This window comes from Pteropus vampyrus, unplaced genomic scaffold (genome assembly GCF_000151845.1).
Source record: "Pteropus vampyrus isolate Shadow unplaced genomic scaffold, Pvam_2.0 Scaffold81, whole genome shotgun sequence".
Lineage (NCBI taxonomy): Eukaryota > Metazoa > Chordata > Mammalia > Chiroptera > Pteropodidae > Pteropus > Pteropus vampyrus.
In genome coordinates, this window is record NW_011888862.1 from 5,883,678 (window position 1) to 5,899,398 (window position 15,721).

Consider the following 15,721-nt stretch of genomic DNA (forward strand, 5'->3'; position numbering starts at 1 on the left):
ACTGTTGAACTGTACACTTGAAACTTATTTGATTTTATTAACGTTACCCAAATAATTTTTAATAAAAATATTAAATATGTAATTCAACTCATTAATGAGGGGACAGGTAAGATGTTACAGCCAGTTCAAAGGATAATACAAAGAATAGACACATTTATAGATCAAAAATGTTTAAATATGTAAATGAAAGCAAAATTGATCTCCAAAGTTGTGGAGAGAAGTCAATTGAACCTCTATGGAACAGAGTTTGCGTGTTGGTAGACAAGAATTATTTTGCAAATACAGAGTTGTAAAAAGTCTCAAAGGCAATGAAAGGCTAGAATCATGTAACATCAAGAAAGGTGTGCTCTAGACTACTGCCTATGTGCCAAATGCAGCCCACTGCCTGTTTTTGTAAATAAAATTTTATTGGAGCACAGCCACACACGTTCATTTGTGTATTTTCTATGGTTGCTTTTATGCTACAAAGGCAGAATTGAGTAGTTGCAGCAATGGTCACAAAACCTAATATTATTATCTCGCCCTTTACAGAAAGGTTTCTTAACCTCTCTGCTCTGGACAGTGCAGTTTTCCATTGAAGCACATTTTTTCCTACAGCTGATAAGTAATATATCATTATTAGCCCCATTTTACAAGTAAAAAAACTAAGACCAATAAGCAGCAGAACCTGAACTCTAACCCAGGAAGGTCTGATTCCATCCTTAGTGCTATGATTAGCAAGCAATTTAACTGACCTTAATAAAAAAAAAAAGGTCCTGAGGCTAAAATACATGCCAAACATTAGAACATCTTAAAAATTATTTCATCTTTAAGAAAGAAAATGTCTTTAAAAAGATGTATGTGCGAGGACATGTATGTCCATGTATATATATAGAGAGAGAGAGGGACAAGAAAAGAGTGACTGCTTTGATAACTATGCAGCCTTATTTTCTTATTCTTTAGTGTAAACTTCTTTTACAAGAGCAAATGAAATAAATTGCAGCACGTTTGTACAAGGCAGGGCACTAGTTGTACATCATTGAACAAGGAATTGAGCCAGAAACCGAAAATCATTTCAATTTTGTAGTGTTTTTCTTTTGAATGTTTGCTCTTTCTGAATCTGTTAGGCATCACAGCCCTCTATACTCAGGGCAAGTTAACTTCAGTTGTCTCTTTCTTAAATAGTCAACTCCTCCCCCCTTCCCCATGTATTACGTTTTCTTCTATTTTAAAGCTGTTGAAAATGCTAGTTTCTGAAAGGGATTAAGTGGGTTAATTAGCATTAAAAAGCCCCTTTATTTAGTTGGTATTTAAAAATCTCTAAATACCACCTCCACTATCCGCCCCTCCCCCCATTTTGTGAATGGGAAAGTGAGATGAAAAACTCCAGCTCTAAGAGAATGTCTGAGACTGAACTCAGTCCAGCCCATTCCTCGATCAGATTTGGAAATCATGTCTTTAGTGTTAGGTTGCATGTGAAATCTTTGTCAAATCTTTTTTGGTACACGTTCATAAATAATACTTCCCAGAGTATCACTAATAGTCACAAGACACACTGGGTGAATTCCAGACTGAACTGCCGTGGAGAAAATAAATGGACTGTTAATAGGATCGCTCTCGAATAATAGCTAAATTATTAAACTGAAGTGTGGTGGGTGTCACTTCCTTTGTGTGCCAAATTGATTTGAAGGTGCCAGTGTGAACGTCTCAGGAATATTACATTGCACAGCCCTTTGGAGGGATTTTTAAACTTTTCTATAACCTCTCCTTTGCCAGAGCTCATGTTTATTTCTATTTTTCATTGGCTTTTATTGGTAGAGGGTGTAGCAGACAGTATTGGTTTTTTGCCACATCCTCTCGGTATCTACCTCTATGCCAAAGGCTCTTTCCTGAAAACACACTTTCACTGCCTCTTGTGGCCCTGGGAGCATCTGGGCCCACCCTCAGTGCAAGCCCAAAGTGCTGGGAACTAATCTCACCATGGCTGCCCTTATCTAATGATGGCTGTCAGTTAGTGGATAAATACCCAGCAGCATCACCCCTCCATTGGAGCAACGATGAGGTGAGGTAACTCTGGGGTATGGGTCAACAATGGGTTCTGGGAGTTCCCCAGCAAGACTGAGCTCCTGTGACCCCCAGTGTTTGATAACGTTTCTTTTATTGGCTGCCTTCCCTTCCTGGCTCACTTCCCCTACCGGTGTTTCCTGGAATTACCACCCAAAGAAAAGGCTTGCACTCAAATCCTTTTTATAGGTTCTGCTTCTAGGGTAACTCACACCAAGACAGAAAGTGAATATGAAGATTTTTTTTCTCACTAGTTATCACGCAGCAAAGGCAATACTTTATAATTTTCTCTCAGAGAACAACTTTGCCAAGTTCTCTGCTCTTTCCATGTTGCTGTGGGAAAGCCATGAACTTTGGAGTTAGAGTCAATCTTGAGTTCAAATCCTGCCTTTGTCATTCACTGGCTATTTGACTTGTGTGACCTTACTCAAGTTATTTTGCCTCAGTAAACCTCAGTTTCCCCACTTGTAAAACAAGGGTAAAAGTACCCACTTCCAGAATTGTTAAGAGAATTAACTACATAATGTATGTCAACAGCTCAGTATAGAGCTTGCCATATAGTAGCAAACAAATAAATGTCAGTTCTTTGACCTCCTATCGGAGGTTGCTCCACAGTCATTACCAATAGAATGTAATGTTCTTGTCCTTGTAGTTTTTGTCATGGGAGAACAAAGCAAATAGATAGCCGGAGCAAGAATGTATCAAGATTCCAAGCTTCATGTGTTTGCAAAACAGTAGTAAAAATAACTATGAGGAAAACCTTGTCTGGCTAAAAATGTTTTCCAGTTCATCTTTTGATTATTTTCTGAAAAATTTCTGACATTCTAGAACTAAACTGAATTATATTAATATTCTACTCTTATAATTCTATGAGAAATAAAAAAAAATATGGGCAAAAAACTCCAAAATAAAACAAAACAGGGAGAGGCTTATAAAACTAAATATGGAACTCAGCTCTAACAGCTGAATGGAGAATGGAATTAAAATAACTTAAAAATCATGAGTGAATGATAAAGTGTACAGAAACTGAAAATTTCCAGACTATTTAAAACCTGGAATTGCTGATTATTCAGAAACTACACAGATGGATCAAGGGTAGTGAACAGCCAAAAAGGATTATAGATGACTCTGCATTGTTTTAGCTGCTCTACATGCCACCCGTCTCTGAGGAAAGCCTGACAGTTAGATATTGTAACAGGCTAATGCTGGCAGCAGATCCAATGATGGTAACCTGCTTATCACTAGATCCTTCCTATTGGGTTTGCAATTTTGATCTATGTCCCAGACATCTAGTAGATCTTATTGATTTTGGCACCCTAATGCCCAGTTATGCAGCCAATTAAAATGCTTAGAATGGTGAGCTCATGAATAGTCTTAGTGGATGCAACTAACCCTGCCCAACAGCCTTTCATTTCATTGAATTTCTATGTCATTGAATCCAGGATTGCCATGCATCATAGAAAAATAAGACTGTTGCATTGTCCACAGGGGAAGCTTGGTCAAATGTAGCTGTGGAATGGCATGCTGTCCTTGAATGGTATAGGCCTCCAGAGGGAGTCCATTCAGGTCAGTGTTGAGGCACAAAAACTCACACATTGCTGCTTTTTCTGTACCTGTCCTGACCACCTGCAAGGATGACCAGAAAGTTGGATGGTCTTCAGGGTCAGGATGGATGCAACATGATAAGATAGGTCTGTTTGACACACTCAGTGTCATGGATTTCTTATGCCAGCAGTGTAATGGCCTTCTTGGTTGAGTAGGGAAGCATATCCCCTGCCACTTGGACCTGAGCCCCTATATTCTCTTGTCATATATCCTTGATCTTGAAACCACTTTTCTTAATGAGAGAACCACACTGATAGCAGAGACTATCAGGCTCAGGGTTACCACGGTCTACTGACAGCTGTGCTATTGTGCTGATGTCCTCCTCCAGTTTGTAGATAATCATAAGAAAGGCTTTAAAGATGGCATTAGTGGGTCCAGCTAAAGCGGTAATTCTCTCAGCATAAATCCCTTCTGAGATGTTGATAATATGCACCTCTCTTCCCACACATCATTTTAACTGATCCTCCTTTCACATGATATTGCCAACTTCCTTTCTATGCATAAGGAGCTGTATGCTAAAGATATTTAATCCACTTTCAGTCATACCCTCTATCTGCCTACAGGGCCTTTGTCACGTCCCTGCCAATCCCTATTTTCTTCCTCTGGCTTTTAGCCATTCCCCTTCCCACCCACTCCCCTTTTTCTCTTTGAGCCTGTAGTTTTTGGTTTTCACCGCTACCAGAGACAAAACACTTGACCATTCAAAATCCAGCTCCCCAGACATGGAGACAAGTGTGATTAAAGTAGACACACAAAGTACTAAACATAAAGGGAAACAATTGATACATTCGATTACATTTAAATGAAGAACTTTAGAACTTTTCTTCTACTAAAAGACTCCTTAAGAGAAAAAGCAAGCCATAGAGTGAGAGAAGACATTTGCTACTCCTATACCCATTGAAAGACTTTTATCTAAATAAAGAACTCATAAATTAAGAAAGAAATAGAAACTGAGTAGAGAAATCAGCAAAAAGCTTGAATGTGAGCTGTTCAAAAGAGGATATCCAACTGACCATTAAAAATAAAATGTGCTCAACCTCATACTAATCAGAAAATTGCAAATTCAAATCTCCACTACACATTGAATAGCTTGGCAAAAATTAAAACATCCGACATTACTAAGTATAACCTAGGATATAGAGCAACTGGAACTCTCATACAGTGTTGATAGCAGTGTTAATTGGTACCCTCAATTTGGGAAAGAGTTTGACATTATCTGTTGAAGATGAAGATATTTATACCCTATGCCCCCTCTAACACTCAGTATAATTTCATTTATATAGCTTTCAAAAACAGACATAACATGTCTACAGTTTAGGTATACATACTTAGGTGGCAAAACAGTAAAACACTGCAAGGGAGTTATTCCCATACATTCAGGGAAATGGTTACCTCTAGGGAGAAGAAAGGAATTTGTAATGACCAGGAGTACACAGGGGTCTAATGGAGGGGTCGGCAGTGTTCTATTTCTTGACCAGGGGGCTGGTTACAAGAGTGTCTGATCTGCAATAATTTATTATGCTGCATGTCTGTGTTTCATGTGCTTTTCCATATGTGTGCTGTATTTCATTATAAGAAAGTTTTAAAAAAACATTCTCATAGCATTCTCTGAGAAACATTGGTTAGTAAAATTTTAATATATGATACTCACAAAAAGGGTTCCATGGTCAAATACATTTCAGCACTGGAATAAATGAAGCTGAACAGATCTTTAATATGCCAAGGTACATTGTGAAATTCCAAGAGGGGTCAAGAGTATGCGATGATTTATGTGACCACGGAACACTTTTCCTAAGAGATGTCTTACCGATCATATACTTAGGGAAATAGATGGGGGGAAAAAAACATCATAAAGCAAGTCCCAATTTCATGAGCCAGTTAATCTGGTCCAACCATGGACTTCAGGAGCTTTATGCAAAGTATAAAATGCAAAGTCACAAACAAATGAAGTTTTAGGTGGTGCTGAACTGGAGGCCCTCACTATTCTTAAAATTCTCATAATTTCAAGTGCCTACTCAACTGTTCCCAAACACTGAATCATGAGGGGTGAGACCATACTCATAACCACATTCTCTGGCTATGTTTGTTCCAGGCTTCATAGTCACTATGTTGACGAATGTGTGTCTGTGGACAGATGGACCACCCCAGATTTGCTCACTTCTTATTTTCCTCCCATCTTTATTGAAGTATAATAGACAATTAGTTGCTCATATTTACATCGTACAATTCAATGAGTGTTTTTCAATTATAGCTGGCATACAATAATATATTTATTTTAGTTGTACAGCATAGTGATTAGAGATCTATATAACTCATGAAGTGGTCATCCCACTAAATCAAGTACCCCTCTCCCCCTTACATATTTTTTACATTGTTGACTGTTTTCCTTATGCTACACTTTATATCTCCATGACTATTTTGTATCTATCCATTTGTACTTCTTAATCCCTTTGCCCTTTTTCACCATCTTCCCCAACCCATCTTCCCATCTAGTAGCCCTAAAATATTCTCTGTATCTCTGAGTTTGTTTCCATTTTTGTTGTCATTTATTTGTTCTTTAGATTCCACATGTACATGAAATCATGTGGTATTTGTCTTTCTCTATGTGACTTACTTCATTCAGCGCAATACCCTCTAGGTCCATCAAGGCAATATCTTTTTCCATCCCCTTCCTTTTAGACTGTGTGTGTCTTTTAATCTGAAGTGAGTCTCTTGTGGGCAGCCTATGTAGGGGGTCTTGTTTTCTTATCCATTCAGCCACTCTATCTTTTGGATGGAGCATTTAACTCTTCTCAATTTGAAGTATTTGTTGATAAATATATAGTTATTACCATTCTTTATTCATGATTTTGATACATTTTTTTTTCTTCTTAAAGGTGTCCCTCCAACAATTCCTGTAATATTGCTTGGTATTGATGAATTCCTTTAGCTTATTTTTGTCCCGGTATCTCTTTATCTGTCCTTCGAATCTAAATGATAGCTTTGCTGGATAAAGTATTCATGGTTGTAGATCCTGAGTTTTCAACACTTTGAATATTTTGTGCCAAGCCCTTCTGTCCTGCAAAGTTTCTTTTGAGAAATCAGCTGCCAGTCTTATGGGAGCTCCCTTGTAGGTAACTAACTGCTTTTCTCTTGCTGCTTTTAAGATTCTCTCTTTGTATTTAACCTTTGGCATTTTAATTATGATGTGTCTTGATGTGGGCCTCTTTGGGTTCATTTTTCTGGGGACTCTCTGAGTTTCCCGGTGTTTTATGTCTATTTCCTTCATCAGGTTAGGGAAGTTTTCCATTATTATTTATCTAAATATATATTCAACTTCTTGTTCTCCCTCTTCAGGTACCCTATGACACGGATGTTGTTACCCTTAATTTTGTCCCACAGGCTCCTTAAATTTTTATTCTTGGTTACTGTTCTCTTGCTGTTCTGGTTGGGTGTCCTTGGCTTCCCCATCCTCTATATTGGTGTTTTGATCCTCTTCTTCCTCTACTCTGTTGATTCCCTCTACTATACTCTTCACCTCAGATAATGTATTCTTCATTTCTGGCTGGTTCTCTTTTATAATTTCCATTTCCATTTTTATGCTTTTTTATCTCTTTGTTAAAGTTCTCACTTGAGTATCTTTATAACCAGTGTTTTGAACTCTGCATCTGTGAGATTATTTGACTCCATTTTTCCTTGATCTCTGTTCTGTTCTTTCATATGGTTTCTGCTTCTTTGTCTTCTCATTTTGACTGCCTTTCTGTGTCTGTTTCTATGTACTTAGCAAAGCTCCTACGTCTCCCGGTCTCATTAGCCTGGCTTTGTGAAGTAGGTGTCCAGTGGCACAGTCTTGAGAGAGGTTCAGCTGTAGGCCAAGTTTAGCCCCAGCCTGTGCCCATCTAGATCCACCTTTTAAGATTCAGCAAGCAATGCACAGAAGCTAACATATAGTTACCTCAAGAAGCCACTTCAGAAACTGAGGTCAACTGCCACCAGTGTGAGTCTTGGCGTTGCTCAGCAAGTGGCACAGGACTCGCTGAGGACACAACTGGATGTGGCTTGGGTGAGGCCATGCATTGGGGGAGGCAGAGTTTCAGGGAATCCTCTGGGTGGAGCGACCTCTGTTATCCAGTTTGATGATGTCAGCTATGGCAGCGCTGTGTCTGCGCACTGGGAAGGGGGAGGGCTCAACAGAGGGACAATGGATACCGCCAGCACTTCTGCCCAGTAGAAAGCCTCACCTCCAGTTCTCGTTCCAACAACTCAGAGTCCCCCTCTGAGTCCCTGGTGACCCCCGAGCAGCCGACCTGGCACTAGTACTCAGAGCGAGTAGGTTCGTCACTGCGAAAGTCCATTCGTGGCCATGGCCCCTTTAAGAGGCATCTGCACCTGCTGGCTGCTGCTGCCACAGCTTCTGTCTCACTCAGCCACTGGGGACTGGGCAGCCTTGTGTCCTTGCCCCCTCCTACCTCCAACCATTGCAGGGTATTTCTTATTTCTCTCCCTAGTTGTAGGGCTTCTATTCATCTAGACCCCCAGGCGACTCTGCTTGCTGTTTGCTCCATGTTTCCATCTCAACTTTGATGTGGTCGCAGGATGGGATGAACGAAGCTTCTATCATCTACTCCATTTTGCCTGGTTCTTTATCTATCTCACTTCTTATTGTTTTATGTCAATACAAATTAAAATTGTTCATAAGCAAAATCATTCTGAGGAGATCCAGCATCTGCCCTAATACTGGTACTATGCTCTCACTGGGACACCATATCAATTAGTTTTCACTGTATAACAAACCACCCTAAAACCTAGTGGCTTAAAACAAAAACCACAATTCTGTGCTCTGGAAATTTGGACTGGACTCAGATGGATGAGCCGTCTGCTGGTCTCAATTGGGTGCCACTCATGTGTCTGTGGGCAGCTGCTGGGTCAGCTAGGATGTTGGCTGGCTATTAGCTGAGGCAGCCATATAAATTCCAGCCATGGATTTCTCTCATCATCCATCAGGCAGTTTGTTCATGTGGCGGCTATAACAAGAGTCCTAAGAAAAGCAAGAAAGGAATAGCCTTAATGTGAAAGTGCTTTTCAAATCTTTGCTTGCATCACATTTGTTATTATCCTACTGGTCAACAAATCACATGGCCAAGTCTAGAGTCAGTGTAGAAGGAGACTACATAGGGTATGGATACAGGGAGACTTGAACAAATTGGGAATTATTACCGTGTTAATCTGCCAAAGGTAATTCTGGCAATATAGCCATTCATTGTCAAAACTATCTCTAAAACTGCATTGACTTATAGTACTTCGACACTAGTCAAATTCACTGCTGAGTTGACTTTTAAAAACAAACTTGTTCATCAAACTTTTAAAAGAATAATGCAAATAGGAAAGGTTGATTAAAATAGAGATGTATTACATTTCAAAGATATGATGAAATGTAAATAGTTTTCCCTAAGGAAAGTGTACAAGATGATTATTCAAGGAAAAATTTAATTATAACCCAAAAAAACAGAGGGATTCTAGCAGTTAGGGATTATTGTTAGATTGCATTTTTACAGAAATATATAAACTATGACCCTTCCTTTAGTTTCACTTGCTTCTATTTAAGAAAATCTGATTTTTTCCAATGTGACTATATTGTTTACAGTTTAACTGTTGCAGACTTCAAATTGTTATCTAAGGCTGGACACATTAACCTTGTATATTGGAATAGAAGCCTGTTATGTTGGGTAATTATGGCTGCGGGAGACAATAATGAAAAGGCAGAAGAGGCCCAGGTCTGCTCTCTGCTGTCTTCAGCCATTGATAGTATATGGCTATGACCATGCTAAGTTGGAAAAGGACTCATATCTCTAAATCACAACAGTACTTGGAGGTATATTTTCTTGGGAAATGGCAAGCCAAGGATCATCAGGTGACTCCAGATGGGATTACCAATTTTGACTTCATTTGACCTCCTAGGGCCACCATCTTGCGCTGATTTTACACTATTAAGACCACAAGAAAGGACTGTCACCGAGAACTTTAGTCTCTAGGTTCTGTCATCCATGGTAAAGATCTTCTATTTCTTTGCTTTGGATGGCATTGACGTCTACAGATAATTTAGAATTTGATGAAGTTATAGATTCTAAACTATGTATTGACAAGTTGAGATGATGATAATGATAGAGAGTAGCAGCTCTTGCCAAGTTCTTGACAAGAATTACATCATTTAATCTTCACAACACCTGCTTATTTCTAATTGACCCAGGAAAAGCCAGAGGGACCAAGAGATTAACTAATTGCCCAAAGATCCACAACTTGTAAATGGTGGCATCGGGATTTGAATCGATATTTAATCTGACTCTAAAGTTCAGATCATAACTACTCAGCCATACCACCCCCTTTTGAGAGCTTGCTGTGTATGTCTGAGCATCATCATCATCTACATTTTTTGTTGAGCATTCACTGATTGTAATGTGTGCAGAACTGTGCTGGAAGTGTGGTATAAAAAATGCCTCTTGCACAATAGACCATGGGATAAACAATCTTATAAATAGTTCTCTCTAGTTGTTGAGCGTGGTGCAGAGGGAAAGCATAAAATTTAAGAACGCTGTCAATTGACAAACCTGCTTTTAGTTAGAGAGATAATAACCTTGTACAAATTATTAAACCTCTCTGGATCTCAATTTCCTCAACTGGAAAAAGGATTTGATAATAATATTCTTTGCAATTGAATTATTATGGAAATTAAGATAACATATGTAAAACACATAATGCCTGGCACATAGTCAGTACGATTTAAATGTTAGCTATTAAAATTATTCTGTTAAATAGCTTAAATTAGGTAGATGTTTTCATTTTTTAATATAAAAATTAAAAAGTAATTTTTAAAAATTTAAATAGACAAGGCTTTTTTTATTTTAAAAGTAACACATGTTCTTTATAAAAGTTTAGAAAATGCAGAGTTATGAAAAATTGTTTTTGACCTTTTATGTATCCAAATTCTACTATCCTGAGGTAATATATCAAACCATCTATAACTCAGTGGCTTGAAGCAATAATCAATTATTACATCATAATTTTGTAGGCTGGCATGTTGGGCTCAGCATATCTCTGCATTCTTTTGGAGGCTTGGGTAGGGCTGGGTGGTTGAGCACGGCCTCATTCATAGCTGGCAGAGTTGGCAGGCTGTTGCCCAAGGCACCTCAGCTGTCCTCCATTTGGCCTCTCCAGCAGGCTATTCATCAGTTGAATAGGTTAGTCACCTATTCACATGGTGGTCTCAAGGTTCCAAACACATCAAGAGGCAAAGCACTGAAGCCCAAGCATTTTTCAGACATCTGGTAATGTCCCATTGGCCAAACAAGTTACATGGCTAAGCACAGACTGAAGGCGTCAAGAGACAGATTTCACCTTTTGATCTGAGGAGAGCCATAGCCACATTCCAAAGGAAAGGCATACAGAGATAGGAATGATTTGGGATTATTTTTGCAATTTATCACAGAGAAATACTGTTAAAAATTACACATGCGTAGTCTACAGCCATGCCACCTTGAACAGGCCTGATCCCGTCTGATTTTGGAAACTAAGCAGGGTTGGACCTGGTTAGTACTTGGATGGGAGACCACCTAGGAAGACCAGGTGCTCCAGGTGTAAAAAAATAAAAAATAAGGGATTGTAAGCTGACAAGGTCCTTGCAATCTGTGAGGTCAACCAAGGGTTGCCTTGAAAAAAAAAAAAAAAAAAAAAATTACACATACGTAAAATACGTATATGTGTGTATATATATGTCTATATACATAGACATATATATTTTTTACACATACAAACATACATGAAAAATACATAACCAAACAAAAAAAATCACATTAAATATGATGTTTTATAACTCCCTCCCCCCATTAATTACATGCTGGGAACATTTAATGTCCTTGTTTTAAGATGTGCATAGAATTACATTGTGCGGATTTACCATGACAAATTTAACAAAGTCTCTTGCAGGACTTTTAGGTTGTTTCCAGTTTTGCAATAACCTTCTGAATATGTAGACATTTATACATTTTTCTCATTAGTTCCTTGGTGTACATATTTCAACCTCTAAAATATTGCAAGAATACTATACTGAAAGATTGCAACCAGAGATGATAGTCAAAACACTCAATGGTGGAAAGGATACTGACTTTAACTTTGAGCAGAGTCCTGAAGGTAACCCTTTAATTGCTGGATTGAGATGTCCAAGTTCCAGTGGAGGGTCAAGCAGCTGCGGTAGTGGTTGGTACTCAAAAGTGCTAGTTTGGGATAACTTTTATTTACCTTTACAACCATACTAAATATCATCCACAGAGAAGTGTGTAGAAATATCTGTTTCCCATCACCCTCTGCAATTGCAACTCTAGATGTTGTCTATCTTTTTAATCTTTGCCAAGCTGACAATGTTGTTTCCATGATAACGATGAAAATAATACCATTCTTTTTAATTTTGTATTTTTCCAATCACAGGTGAGGGCAATTTTTTACGTTTCATCCCCATTTGCATTGAGTTGTTTTTGTTGCTTTTAATGAATTACCTGTTTATGTTCTCTGCCCATTTTTCTTCGTGATGTTACTTTTAAATAAAAAGCTAATATTTATTGATGCCTTATGATATGTCACTATTCTAAGGCCTTAATAAGCATTACCTATTTTAATATTCACCATGACCATATAAAGTTATTGTTATTCCCTTTTAGAAATGTGAAAATAGAGGCAGAGGTTCAGTAATGTGCACACCAGGAACTTATTTGTAAGTGCTGGGGTCAGGATTCAAGTTCAGGAAGTCAAGTCCCATAACTCAGGTTCTTAATCATTCTGATCTATTCTATTCCTTCTACAGTATTTACTTACAAGAGCTTTTTACATACAGATATTAATTATTTAATAGATATTGTACATTTTTCCTAGTTTGTCCTACTTTTAACTTTCCTTATGGTGTTGCTTGCTGTATAGGTATTTAAAAAATATTACAGATGTACTTTTCAAAATAAATATTTTTTTTTACCTCGATTACCTTGATTGACTGGGGTTTAATTGAGAGAATTCTCATATATTTAAAGTATACAAAGTGATGATTTGATATACATATACATTGTGAAAGGATTTCCACCATCAGGTTAATTAACATGTTCATCACCACACATAGTCGCTTTTGAGAACATTTAAATTCTATTTTCAGCAAATGTCAATTATTCAATGTAATATTATCAACTATAGTTACCGTGTTATACTTTAGATCCTCAGACATTGTTTTTCTTATAACTGGATAGTTTTACATAGTTTAAAATATTTAATATAGTCAAATATCTTAAGTTTTTTCTTAATGGATTTTGTCTCTAATACCATTCTCAAATATTCCCTAGCTAAAGGATATAAAAACATTTAGCTATATTTTCTTCTACATACAACTTCGCAATTGCCTGTATTACCAGCATACACATGCTTAGGCCCCATTCAGACCTATTGAATCAAAATTTCTACAATGAGGACTAGACATTTATGCTTTTAAAAAGATATACAAACTCACAGTCCAGGAGGGCTGGTAAATAAATACACACATTTATCTCTCTTACTTCCCAAAGTACATTAAATTGACTGAAGAAATAATAAATTAAGAATGTATCTACAAAATCAATTCCAGATGGGTTAAAAAGTTAGTTGTGAAAACCCAAACTTAACTTTTAGAAGAACACATAGAAGAATACCTGTATTAGTCAGAGTTCTCTACAGAAACAAAACCAATAGAAGAGATATATATATATATAGTGGGTTGGGGGAGGCTTTAAGGAATTGACTGATATGATTGTAGAGGGTGGAACTTGAAAGTAATATGTGCAGGGTAAGCCATCAGGCAGGAAATTCCAACAAGGGTTGATGTTGCAGTCTTGAATGTGAAGGCAGTCTGGAGACCAAATTCCTTCTTCCTTCGGGAACCTCAGTCTTTTCTCTTAAGGTTTTCAAATAATTGGATGAGGCCCACACACACTATGCATAGTAATCTGCTTTATCAAAGTCAAGTGATATAAATGTTAACCACATCTAAAAAATACATTCACAGCAACATCTGGACTAGAGTTTGACCAAACAACTGGGCACTATAACCTAGCTAAGTTGACACAGAAAATTAACCATCACAATAATTTTATGGCTCTGTGGTAGGAAAGGATTTTTAAACAAGACACACACACACACACACACACACACGATAAATGTTTTGAAAAGGGGAAAATGTTGTTTTCTTACCCTATACAGTTATTCCTCCTCATTTGAGATGCCCCCAAGTGGATAAGAATCCATATTAAATAATATGCTTCGTGAAATCATCACAACTTACTTCCTTGCCAGAGAGCTATTTTCTTTCTTACACTTCTGTGGTTCCTGATAAATACCAAGAAACACAGTACAAGAACATAAAAGAGACACGTGTGTTTTAATTCAGGCTCCACAAACCTAGATATTAGCTGTAGTCCCACAATATCCCAAGCCAAAATACCAAACAATGATGGATTTATTGTTGCCCTAATTTAAAACAAGCCTGATTTATTTTTAAAAATTCAGCCTCAAAACACAACTCAACAGACGTGATATGGAATGTATTACATGCCTAACCAAAAAACAAAACACTACTCGGTACAGTGGACTTGAAAATTATCTTGCTATTAATAGATCTCCCGGATGGCTGTGATCTGTTGGATTTGATACATTAAGGTTTTGGCAGCTGCTGGGGAGTAAAAACAAGACGTTCCATACGATATTACTTAATAAAGAAACTAGGTCATGAAATAGCTCTTTGGTGAATTTTTTAAAAAGATTTTGAAGAGCCCAATTCCATCTTTAATAAGGCCGTGTCGCCAAGTATGTTTGGCAAAGCAGCAATGTGATTAGCAGACTCCTTCTTTGGAACTGTGTGAAATTGACAGCAACGTGGGGTACCCTGTTACTTTCATCTCTTCATCTGGCACAAATGCCTCAAATATTGTACATCCGCAACAAATATTTGCTGAATCCAAAAGTGTCCCTCTCTTTCCTTTGATATTTTGAGGGCCTGACTCTGAACTACTGATTCAAATGTTTGGATTGAGGACCTTTACGAACATATCTGTTGAGCAGATGACATTTTTAAGAGTTTAAGGTAACACTGATCTGTTTGGCTAGGCTCAAAATATTTTTAAAATATTTAATTGGAGAATATTTCTACCTGCTTTTTAAAAAAGAGATTACATGGAGAGGATGTGGAGAGAAAGGAACCCTCATACACTGCTAGTGTGACTGAAAATTGGTACAGCCACTATGGAAAACAGTATGGAGGTTCCTCACGAAACTAAGAATTGATCTACCATATGATCCAGCAATCCCTCTACTAGGTATTTACCCCAAGGACTTGAAAACCCATATCCGAAAAGATATTTGCACACCGATGTTCATAGCAGCATTATTCATAGTGGTCAGGACATGGAAGCAACTGAAGTTTCCTACAATAGATGATTGGCTAAAGAAGCTGTGGTACATATATACAATGGAATATTACTCAGCCATAAGAAGAGATAAAATACTGCTATTTGCGACAACATGGATGGACCTCGAGATAGTCATGCTAAGCAAAATAAACCAGACAGAAAAAGTTGAAAATCACATGATATCACATATGTGGAATATGAACCTAAAAGCAAAAAATGAACAGGACAAACAGAGACTCATGGTCATGGACAATAGACTAGTGGTTCCAGAGGGGAGGGGGGAGGGGGAAGGGGAAGGTAGATGGGGTAAAGAGGGTCAAATATGTGGTGACAGAAAGAAATCTAACTATGGGCGGTGAACACCCAGTGTAAATATATATGCCTTAGTGTTAAAATGTACACCTGAAACTTATTGTATTTCTTTAACCAATGTCACCATAAAAAAATTAATTAATTAAAAAAAAGAGAGATTACAAAAAGAAAACCAGTAGTGGATTTTAGGGTTTGGTTTTTTTATTTAAAGAAATACTTGTTTTAGGTTTAATTCTCTGGTAGTAGATTCTGAGGTGAAGGTTGATTAAAAAACCAATAAGAAAATAGAATTGGAAAGGAAAGAATTCCAAGGA

The 15,721-nt window shown here is 37.6% G+C and overlaps 2 pseudogenes; one reads left to right on the forward strand and one right to left on the reverse strand.

Annotated features, from left to right (window-relative positions):
- Positions 1-3,181: 3,181 nt before the first annotated feature.
- On the reverse strand, positions 3,182-4,192 carry LOC111741676 (annotated as a pseudogene).
- A 6,948-nt stretch (positions 4,193-11,140) lies between these two features.
- On the forward strand, positions 11,141-11,259 carry LOC111741732 (annotated as a pseudogene).
- Positions 11,260-15,721: the final 4,462 nt, after the last annotated feature.